Below are 12403 nucleotides of genomic sequence, written 5' to 3'. Positions count from 1 at the left end.
AATATCTAAAGTATTTATTAAATAAATAATTGTTATGTTAATTTGTGTTAAATTTTGTCGTTCAAATCCTTTTTAAATCACTCAGCCACAGCGTGGTCAGATCTGCTAGTTCTAGATAAGTATCTTCATCCATTTTTAAATAAATACACCAATATATTAACATGGGAAAATTCTTTTCTTTTTAAGAACCAATCTCTTGCCCATTTCGAACGTTTTCAACGTGATTTCTTTTTCAAAGCAAAAACCAACGCCACTGCAATTATGTCCTTGCGGTTCATCGTGAAACATACAAATGCAGACATTCTTTTCCAACAATGTATGTGTTTAAAAGCGACAATTTTGCACATACAATTTCGGTTGAGATTTTCGTGTTCACCGGTAATGTATGGGGGCCTCAATATTTTCCAAATTACGCGTTTACGTACAACGTTTTATCTAATTCCGCGCTTTTATAATACCGGTTTGTTTATAATTTTTGATTAAATGAAAAAAAAATCGATCTTATATTGAAAAATGTTTTAATTCATCTTGCCAATTTTGTATGGAATACAATATCAGATAAATGTCCGCCTCTGTTAGCCCTTTTGAATACATTTTTCATTATATTCTCACACATTTCACGCGGTATTTCAATAATTTCATCACGAATATTTTGTTTGAGTGGCTCCGGCGTTTCTGATCCCCACAAAAAGAAGTCCGGAGCAGTCAAATTTGGCGAACGTGGAGGCCAATCAACTTACCATGTCTTGAAATAACTTGTTGTGGAAAGAGGTCTCGCAGTAATTCCATTGTAATCCCGGCTGTATGCGATGTGGCACCGTCTTGTTGATACTACATGTTAATCAAGCCCAAAGCATGCTTTTTCATGAAAATCGGGGTTGTCATGGACGAGCTGCAACCATCTGGAAGAAGCTCTTGTGTCAACTGAATCTTAAATGGTAACAAATGCAAATCCTTGTGCAAAATGGTGGCCAAAGTTGTTCTTTGAAGACCAAGCTCCTTAGCACGGCGTAGAATTGAGGTTGTTGGATTGTTTTAAAAACTTTCTTGAGCAGCAGTAATGTAGTCAGCTGACCAGTTGTGGTCCATGCTTGGGCCTATCAGCTACAGTCCCTCTTTCTACCAAATCATTTATCACACGATAAATAGTGCGTCTTATTGGCACGTTGTTTCTCCCAAAAATTTCTCATCGTCATAGTAATCGATGATTGATTTTGATAAAATGTTTTAACGATTAAAACACGTTGATTTACCGAATATTTTTCTATAATAAATTTTCCACGTCTCTACTTCACGACTACCAAATGTGAACTGTCAACACTAATGTTTAACAAAATGGCGGCAAAACAAAGTAGTATACCTTCTCGGTGGACCCCCGGTCTTCAATTACAATACAATTCCAAATTAAGTCGAAACAAGGCAGAATTAATAATTTGAAATGTCTTTAGATCGCAAATCAGAAATTCCATTTGAAGAAAGAGTACCTGCAAATGCTGCAATGGGTATTTGAAAAAATCAAGAAGTAGATACGCTCTGGCTTTCTAAAAAGTTGAAAAATGATGCGATTTGAAAAATATAAAGAACATCTTTTAAACTAGCTCCCAAATAATTGCAGTTAATTAGGGGGGAATCACAAGCTTTTTACATCATTACTACAATCAATACTAATATATTTAGTTAAATTTTGAAACATTATTCTGCAAAAAAAGATAGAAATATTAAAGAATGTCACATTAACACGTTACTTTCAAAAATCGTTGATGGACACGGAGATAAAACGTGTTAAAAATTACAGCCTTTTAACGCTCTACGCTTCCATGTCTTGTTCAATTCGAATGCTAAAAACCAGAAAAATCACAAACAAAAAAGACAATAGTTAAGTGGGTTTTCAAATTGTTGCTCTTAGGATGTAAAGTACAACAGAATATTTAAAGAGAATTCGATACACAGAGAAAAATAAAACACCATATAATGTTTGGGGAAACAAAAATTCGAGACCTGATCTAGTTATGGCGGTAGTTGCTTGAAAAATACCGATGTATTAGAAAGTACACAATTTATACAACATACGTTTCAAGTTTAAAGACGCCACGTTGTTTGGCAGTCATCAATAGTGAACGTTTTCAATGAATTTGTAAACAGGCAACTGGATAAGGTTATGGAGTCCATATTACAGGATATACAAGGCCCATTTTCCATAGAACATTTAGAATAAACGCTATAATTAGCTAACTAAGACTATGGAGTCCGTATCTCGGTATAAACGCTATAATCAGCTAATTAAGGCTATTGAATATGTATTTTAAGATATACAAGGCATATTTTTCATGAAACATTTGGAATAAATGCTATAATTAGCTGACTAAGGCTATGAAGTCCGTATTTTAAGATATACACTATACATTTTTCATGGAACATTCGGTATAAACGCCATAATGAGCTATCTAAGGCTATGGAGTCCGTGTTGTGGGAAATACAAGGCATATTTTCATGAAACATTTGGTATAAACGATATAACTAACTGAATAAGGCTATGGAGTCCATGTTATAGGATATCCAAGGCACATTTTCCATAAAACATTTGGAATAAACGCTATAATCAGCTAATTATGGCTATTGAATATGTATTTTAAGATATACAAGGCATATTTTTCATGAAACATTTGGAATAAATGCTATAATTAGCTGACTAAGGCTATGAAGTCCGTATTTTAAGATATACACTATACATTTTTCATGGAACATTCGGTATAAACGCCATAATGAGCTATCTAAGGCTATGGAGTCCGTGTTGTGGGAAATACAAGGCATATTTTCATGAAACATTTGGTATAAACGATATAACTAACTGAATAAGGCTATGGAGTCCATGTTATAGGATATCCAAGGCACATTTTCCATAAAACATTTGGAATAAACGCTATAATCAGCTAATTATGGCTATTGAATATGTATTTAAGGATATACAAGGTATATTTTCCATGAAACATTTGGAATAAATGGTATAAACAGCTGGATAAGGCTATTATAGGATATACAAGGCAAATTTTCCAAGGAATATTTGGAATAAATGCTATAATTAGCTGACTAAGGCTATGAAGTCCGTATTTTAAGATATACACTATAAATTTTTCATGGAACATTCGGTATAAACGCCATAATGAGCTATCTAAGGCTATGGAGTCCGTGTTGTGGGAAATACAAGGCATATTTCCATGAAACATTTTGGTATAAACGATATAACTAACTGAATAAGGCTATGGAGCCCATGTTATAGGATATCCAAGGGATATTTTCCATAAAACATTTGGAATAAACGCTATAATCAGCTAATTATGGCTATTGAATATGTATTTAAGGATATACAAGGTATATTTTCCATGAAACATTTGGAATAAATGCTATAAACAGCTGGATAAGGCTATTATAGGATATACAAGGCAAATTTTCCAAGGAATATTTGGAATAAATGCTATAATTAGCTGACTAAGGCTATGGAGTCCGTGTTGTTGGAAATACAAGGCATATTTTCATGAAACATTTGGTATAAACGATATAACTAGCTGAGTAAGTCTATGGAATCCATGTTATAGGATATCCAAGGGACATTTTCCATAAAACATTTGGAATAAACGCTATAATCAGCTAATTATGGCTATTGAATATGTATTTAAGGATATACAAGGTATATTTTTCATGAAACATTTGGAATAAATGCTATAAACAGCTGGATACGGCTATTATAGGATGTACAAGGCAAATTTTCCAAATAATATTTGGAATAAATGCTATAATTAGCTGACTAAGGCTATGGAGTCCATGTTATACGATATACAAGGCACATTTTCCATAGAATATTTGGAATAAACGCTATAATCCGCTAATTAAGGCTATTGAATATGTATTTTAAGATATACAAGGCATATTTTTCATGAAACATTTGGAATAAATGCTATAAACAGCTGAATACGGCTATTATACGATATACAAGGCACATTTTCCATAGAACATAAACGCTAAAATTAGCTAACTAAGACTATGGAGTCCGTATTTCGGTATAAGCGCTATAATCAGCTAATTAAGGCTATTGAATATGTATTTTAAGATATACAAGGCATATTTGCCATGAAACATTTGGAATAAATGCTATAAACAGTTGGATAAGGCTATTATAGGATATACAAGGCAAATTTTCCAAGGAATATTTGGAATAAATGCTATAATTAGCTGACTAAGGCTATGGAGTCCGTGTTGTTGGAAATACAAGGCATATTTTCATGAAACATTTGGTATAAACGATATAACTAGCTGAATAAGTCTATGGAGTCCATGTTATACGATATACAAGGCACATTTTCCATAGAGCATTTGGAATAAACCATGAGATCCGTATATGAAGGTATACAAAGTATATTGTTACGAAAAAGCTCGCGAAATAGGTCCTTAGGCCGGCCTTGTCCAGCTACAATGGAATTTTTAAAAAACGGCGAATTCGCGCGGTGCCTTTAATATGTTTTATATAAATGGTGGATGCGCCTTTGATTAACTTTTTATTGTAGAAAACTGTTTATAGTGTCGTAGTGAAAATAATGAATTAGTAAAAGTAATCGCAGAAAGTCATAAGTAAATTATTAGAAGTTCAAGTGATTGTATAGTGTGTAAATAAATTGAGAGACTGTGTTTGTTTATTAATTCACCCCACGAATAGAAAGAGTGTAATACAAACGATTGATTACGATTGTTACTCTCATTATCGTAGATTATTGGACTGATGAAGAAAAAAATCAGGAAGCGCAACTACTGATACAATGCTTCAATGAAAGAAATATCAATCAAATGATGATTTTGTCGCTAATATTAGATCAATAACTTATTGAACGATGATAATGTTTTAGGTAACATTCTACAAATGTTATTACCAACTTTTCTCTCAGTGTATCCATTTGTCCCAATCCTACCTAAAAATTTTGCGAACCAGTGAACTGTCGCTTCTCTAGTTAGAATTTCTCTGGTTAAAATCTAATGGGATCCAATGAGAATTAATAAGGGTTTTAAGTAAAGAGGGATGAGAGGGTGAGAATACGGGTGGTTGAATTTGATGCGCTTCATTCGATTATCTAAATAAACACGTTTTTATGTTAATTACAAGTGAACCTCGAATAAATTGCCAATTAGCTCAATTTTCGAAAATGTTTCACAAAATTTTAGAATTTTATCTCATTCTAACTCTGGGGTTGTTTAGAAAACAGTGAATTCGAAATAAATATCGTTATAATCTGAAGGAAATTATTTAAGTTTGAGTTTGAGCAATACTTTGGACAAAGTCGTGAGTTACAGAAAAATTTGAACCGAAACAACAACACTAGAATGCGACTTATTTAACATCATTTAAAACTTTTTATGAAGAATAAAATAATGATGAAATTAAAGAAAACAATACAAAAACAAACGCCAAAACAAAAAAAGTACATAGAGACATATTTTTGTAGTTTTTTTTTTTATTTATGAAAGAAGCTCTCACGATTAACCGACATTTTACATTTAAGCTAAGTACTGTAGTGTCCTGAGTAAGTATTCCTTGCGTACTTCACCATCATAGTTACTAAGTATTGAACTAGGTTTAACTATCACTTCTGAAACAACTTCGAAAGGCTTGGATCATTTTAGCTTACGAAATGTGTCTTGATTATAAAAAGGTTCTCAAAATCTAAAACACCCAAAATAATATTGGGTATTAACTACCTTGAAATGATTTTTACTTTTTTGGGTTCAAAAAGATTCCAAAGATGGGTCTTGTAGAGGATCAGAAGCTGTTACGGAGTTTAAAGTTTTTTAGTCTTAAAGAGGGCTCCAAGTTTTTGTGAAGCTGCCTTGGCTAAATGTTTACATAGGGCAAACATCTCAGTATTTATAAAATAGATTAATAGATCATCAATACGACAAAAAAATAAAACTGTATTAATAAAGCATGAAAGATTCAGAAGCTCTTGAAACGGAATAAAGTATAATGTAACCGAGACACAGATGGCGCTCCCATTGTCAAATCCATATGACGTTTATGAAATACCAGCTTTCAAAAGACTGTGTGTAATATTTCACGACATTACTATTAGTCAGAAAAAATTGACAGCCATTTAAGTGAAACTAATTTCGTTATTCTTAAAAACAATTGCTTGTGTTAATTTATCATTGCTTCTTGATAAAAAAAATACTGTATAAGCTAAGCAATGGCTTTGAAAGTGTTATTCGTTCTCTGTTCCATCGAAATCAACCATTTTTTGTTTGTTTTACGTGGTCGTACAGACACCTATGATGGTGAACGTTCTGGTCGTTTAATTGAGGTGGTTACTCCAGAAAACATTAAAAAAGTCCAAAAATTGGTTATATCTAATCGTAAATTGAAATTGCGTGAGTTGCTGAAGCCGTAAGCCAGAAGGCAAATTGTATTTTATAATTTTTACTTTAATATGACAATTGTCAATGTCAATCGTCAATGTCAGTTCATATTTTGATAGAAACAAAAATAGGTCGAAACGTCAACTTTTTAGCTGTTATTTCGAACTGATTTTCTAACCTAAAATCAAGATAAATCATCACGAAAAATTAAATAAATATATCTACTCAATCTCATTAATTAGATAGGGCTTTGGTGGTTATAATTTATGGTTTTGGTAAAAAACAAAACAAAAGTTAGGTTAAGTAACGAAAACAACAGCCGTCATGAACAGAATTTTTCAAGTGAAAGGAAAACATGACAACCATGTAATTTTTCATCATATGACATCGTAGTCTTAACGTTAAAATTTTACTTAAATTGAGTCCTGTTATTGAGTCCTGAATATCTTCACTAAACGAAATAAATATCAATTATTTTCGCTGGTATTTTTCAAAATATTAATGTATGGATGCACCAAGTAGGAGAAATAATTAAAATGAATGGGAAATGGACGTTGCAATAACGTTATTTGCAGATACCGATAGCTGCGGAACGTGAATTTCGTAAAACGCGGTAATATATGTTGCAGTAAAACCTTTTTATCTTAACGTATCACTAGATATATACCAAATTATACATATATTCGCTAGCATGTTCGTAACTCGAAACTGGATTTTCATTTTCAACTTCAAATACTTTGACTTTTATAGCGATAAATCTAAAGTTTCTCTCTAAACTTCAACGATAAACTCGTAGCCGCAAATCTCTTTCATCTTTTCCACTTTTCAAAAATTAATTCTTACAAATGGAGTCGATAAAATAAACGATCCCAATCGACAGTATCCAGTTAATAAAGCATTTCAATGTTTTTATCGTTCAAGGTATCATCAAATTCGTAGAATTAGTGCTCGATAGACCAAGGGAGAGTTTTTTCTTGGTGGTAAATCGTGTGGTCAGTGAAGTGAGTAGAATATTTGAAGAGGTTGTCAGAAATAAATAAAATTCGAATCTCGTGGTGGCTCAGGATTTGTTTTAAAAGTCGGAAGGATCCCGATTCCATCTGCAAAGTGTTGCAGAGCTACAAAGATTTTGGATTCAGCTTGCAGATCATAAGGAGCTCGGGGCTTTTCCAAGAAAATTGTATCAGTTTTGTAGGCGATTTTTGCAGCAAATTCTCAGGTTTGTGCCTCGATTGACTTTGCGAGACTGAGAAATGTACTATGATTTCAAAGAGTTCGGTTTGGGTTTGATTTTACAAAGAAAATTCATCCGCTAAACAATTTTCAAGTGTTGAGGATTCTACTAGATAACTTCAGAGATATATATTTCTGATTTAGATTCCTGAAAGTGAGTTTTTGGAAGGAAGATTACAAAGAGGATTGTTGGGGAGTGATTTGAGGTTTTCTGGGAGCATAAGTACGAATTTTCTGCACCAAGGGGAATGTAATTATGATTGGAGACCGAGGAGGTATATTTGAAGATATTTTCTATGAAATATATGTCTATTTAGGGTTTTTGTTTCGTCCGAGACTCTTTATTATTTAACTAGAGTCGAAGATTTCGACATAGTAGTGAATATCCTTAGATTGGGATAGCTAGAATGGGGAGGTTTTTATTTCCTCTAAATAAGTGTTAAACAAGACTTCTTATATGTATGGGTGAACGTACGATGTTTGGAGTTGGAGGAATAGAAGGTGTTGAAAGTTATTTTCATATTAGTTCAAAATAATAACACAAAAACATCATTTTTTCATTATAAAATCAAAGTTATGGTTTCCTAATATTTATATATTAGTAATTTCCAAATTTCTAAGTAGTTTGCTCTAATACACATTTTTCTATCTTGCAAAATAACTGATGATAGTGCATAGCTACAACATTTGAACCAATTTGTGAATTTTGAAACAATTTTAGAGCGAATTCAAATGAAAATATTGTATTACCCTTTACTTTCAGGTTTCTGTAACTATTTCTAGGGGGATTGTTTGAACAAATTTACGTTTTAGTGAAAGATAGAATAAGAAAAAACATTATTAACTAAAGTTGCATGACACAGTTTTCTCTTGATAAAAAATTTTTAGTTTTTAGAGAAACTTTCAGTGTTAAAAATGAACAGACGATTTAGTTGGCAATATCATGTGACTCAAAGTGGAAAGGAATTGTTTTTTCTAGTTACATGCTTGACTTCATTGTGGAAAAACAAAAATTCTGCTCAAATTTTGATGCAACTGAAATTACTGCTTTTTCTCAGGATAAAACTGAAAAACTTTTTTACTATATCTTGTTGTCAATCGAGTGCTATTTGAATTGTTTACAGGTACTTGAAACATTCATCTTATATATTAAAAAAATTGATGATTTCCATTCCGAGTCCGTTCAGGCGTTCTACCCAACCGATTTGCTTAATTTTTTTTTCAATGAAAGGTATTGATGCACAAATCAGCCATCAACCATCGAATTTCATCTAATTTTCACCCTTCTCAAGTTATACTCAAATGCGATTTCCCCCTGTACATTACTTATGGGAGTTTTTCACATACACACGTTCTATCCTCGATATCTCAGATTCTATTCAAGATAGAGACTTTGTTTTGGTTTAAGAACACTTGCTGAAACACCTTCTTTCTTTTGAGTTTTTGAACACTTGAATCGGTTGAGTTGGAGAGGAGCTAGGCGCGGACTTTCAATGTGGAGTTATGGATTTTTGTAGGTTTTTGGCAATTTTTCTACATTCAAAGATCTATATCTCAGGTTCTAATATAGCTACAGAGTTCGTTTTGGTTTAAGAACACTCGCTGAAGCACCTTCTTTCTTTTGAGTTTTTGAACACTTAAATCGGTTGAGTTGGAGAGGAGCTAGGCGCGGACATTCAATGTGGAGTTATGGATTTTTGTAGGTTTTTGGCAATTTTTCTACATTCAAAGATCTATATCTCAGGTTCTAATATAGCTACAGAGTTCGTTTTGGTTTAAGAACACTCGCTGAAGCACCTTCTTTCTTTTGAGTTTTTGAACACTTAAATCGGTTGAGTTGGAGAGGAGCTAGGCGCGGACTTTCAATGTGGAGTTATGGATTTTTGAGGTTTTTGGCAATTTTTCTACATTCAAAGATCTATATCTCAGGTTCTAATATAGCTACAGAGTTCGTTTTGGTTTAAGAACACTCGCTGAAGCACCTTCTTTCTTTTGAGTTTTTGAACACTTAAATCGGTTGAGTTGGAGAGGAGCTAGGCGCGGACTTTCAATGTGGAGTTATGGATTTTTGAGGTTTTTGGCAATTTTTCTACATTCAAAGATCTATATCTCAGGTTCTAATATAGCTACAGAGTTCGTTTTGGTTTAAGAACACTCGCTGAAGCACCTTCTTTCTTTTGAGTTTTTGAACACTTAAATCGGTTGAGTTGGAGAGGAGCTAGGCGCGGACATTCGGCTGTTGTACCAGAAAACATAGAAATTGTGCTTGAATTTATATTGCAAGATCTTCATGTGACATACTGTGAGATTGAGGCATTCCTGGGCATCAGTTTCACTCACATACATTCAATATTGCATAAACATTTGGCTATCAAAAAGATGTGTTCACGTTTGATACCGTATAATTTGACAATCACTCAAAAAAGGCTCGTGTCGATTGGTGCAAAGAAATGCTGAAAAAATTCAATGATGGACGCATAAGAATCCGAAACGAATCGACTGTATGGGTCTTTCAAGACGATATATGGGCATGTCCTTTAGAGCAACGTAGAACGGTCAATTCTGAATGGTACACCAACATTTATTTGCCAGAAGTGTTCGAAAAAATCAAGGAAACCGATCATATATCAGTTCAAACAAAAACATCTTAGAACAGTCAAAACATCGAATGATTTCTTCTTGTTTCTGTAGATCAAAAAGAAATTTGATGTGTTCAAATCACTTGTTGTGGAGATAACTCAATCAGAGTGGGAAAATTGCCTTGAAAATTGGTTCAAAGCTAGCAAAAAAAAACAATAAACCCTATAAATATTTGTTTTTATTTATTTATCTCAAAACTTAAGTGGCAATCCCTGTATTTGATTTGGTACAAATTACTCAGAAGCGACTTTAGTTGCTTGGGCGTAGCTCCATTGATGATTATTCATTTTTTCAACGTCATTTTGAAATTGTATAAATTAAAAAAACACTTTTGGACATTAATATGTTAACATCCACTAATATTTTCATTTTTCAGTCAATAATATTTTTAAATAAGCTAAAACTAACTTTGCGTGTGTAAGACTTTTAAAATTTTTGTCGTTAAACTAATTTTCATAATTAGCATAAATTTAAGGCGTACAATTTCAAACTTTTCACTACTGAACTAAATTTTCAAATTTTTGATTAGTGGATTAGTCATTTGGAAATGCTACACGTACTTTTTAATCAATTTAATGACAACGACATGAGAATACAAGCAAATAATTATATTTCTTATATAGGGTGTTCGTAACTTTCTAAAATTTCAATCTCTGCTCAATTTTTTTAAATTAATCTGCGTAGCTATAAATTCAGTTTTTCCCTATTTATTAAATTAGAAATTTAAGATCGAAAGCTGTGAAAATGAAATAAACTTGAAGTCATTTCCGAAAAATTTTTTATCTAATTCAATAAACGAATTATTTGATTGCTACAATGGAAAAAAGTCACTCACCAAAGTTTTCTAGAATACACCTTCGAGAGAATATCTCGCCGCTTCGATCAACAGGTTGTCCCCGGCAAACGTGGCGAAATTGTCAACAGACAACTTTCCCTGCTCTTTGAACGATACGAATTTCGAACAGTAAATCGAGAAAAACTGGTGATATGGCGACGAAACTTTCGATAATTCAAAATTCGATTTTGATTTTTTTCGCGCTATTATTTCGTACCGCTTTTGACTAGTTGCGTCGATGTGAAAGCCCCACAGTGCGAACGTCGGGACGTCGAAGAGCCTCTTTATAAGGCTCCGGACCTGCGCCAGTGATCTGACGACGCGATGCTGGATGGACAAAAGGATATTTCTTCGGATGGTGATGGTTTGCTAAATGTGGGCGGGGCGGTGTGTTTTAGTGAAACAAAAAATAACAAGGGTGAATTATTTATTGCAGGATTTGGCAAGATGTTTATTAATGTGTCTGGCTTTCGTCGAATTTGAATTATAATTTATCCGCGGACGAATTTACAGTTTTCTAGATTCGAAAAAAAATATTGAAATATAAAAAAGCTGGCTTATAAGTTTGAATTAACACAAATGTCACTAAAACGTAGTGCGATCTTAGCCGAACATAGGAAAAAAGAAAACCATGATTATCTTTCAATTCATTTCCACGCACTCTTTAGTTGATGTTTAATTTCTTCGTCGCTGTTAAATCTTATAAAAAAAATAGTCTGACAGGACCATTTCAGGGCTACACGGTGGATTTACAATCTACGTGGAGCCACATTTGTGAAGCAGTAGTCTTAGAAAGCAATGCAGTCTGGATTAGAGCATTGTTATGAAGCAAACGCACACCTAGGCTGATTTACTGCGTTTTTCCCGATAATTTTTCGATATAACTGCTTTAGCAAGTCAGAGTAATTTCACGGTTGTATTTGATTCCTTAAAATCAATCAAGGATACCCTCATGGTCCCAAAGTAATGTGGCCATTACTTGTTTGGTGTTTTCCTTTCGAATGCCACTCCACGGAATATGTTTTGAATGTCTGACCTTAGTTTCATCACTTGTTACCATTGATCTGATTACACTTTCTTGCTGCCTCCTTGGCAGCAAAGCTCTACTGGGCACCTTGCACTAATTTTTTTCATATTTAAATGCTCATGCAGGATCCTTAGAACACTTGTTTCAAATTTTATGGTCCATGCTACAATTTCTTTTGTTTTCAGGTACCGGCCAATCAGAACATTCTGTTTTTCATTGTTGTTGGTATTACTCCTTCTTAAGTCAAAAATTTTACTCAATTTGAGACATTA

General features: G+C 33.2%; 1 protein-coding gene across 1 annotated transcript in view; it reads right to left on the bottom strand.

Annotated features, from left to right (window-relative positions):
• The window catches only part of LOC130901190 (uncharacterized), a 118642-nt gene extending 107220 nt beyond the window's left edge, over window positions 1-11422 (bottom strand). The window contains exon 1 of the mRNA XM_057812363.1: window positions 11105-11422. The gene's annotated coding sequence lies outside the window, so the exon portion shown is untranslated. The remainder of the gene's footprint in view (window positions 1-11104) is intronic.
• Window positions 11423-12403: the final 981 nt, after the last annotated feature.

The sequence above is a fragment of the Diorhabda carinulata genome, chromosome X (genome assembly GCF_026250575.1).
Source record: "Diorhabda carinulata isolate Delta chromosome X, icDioCari1.1, whole genome shotgun sequence".
Lineage (NCBI taxonomy): Eukaryota > Metazoa > Arthropoda > Insecta > Coleoptera > Chrysomelidae > Diorhabda > Diorhabda carinulata.
Note: the sequence above shows the minus strand (reverse complement) of the source record. Positions and strands in the feature narration are given on the sequence as shown.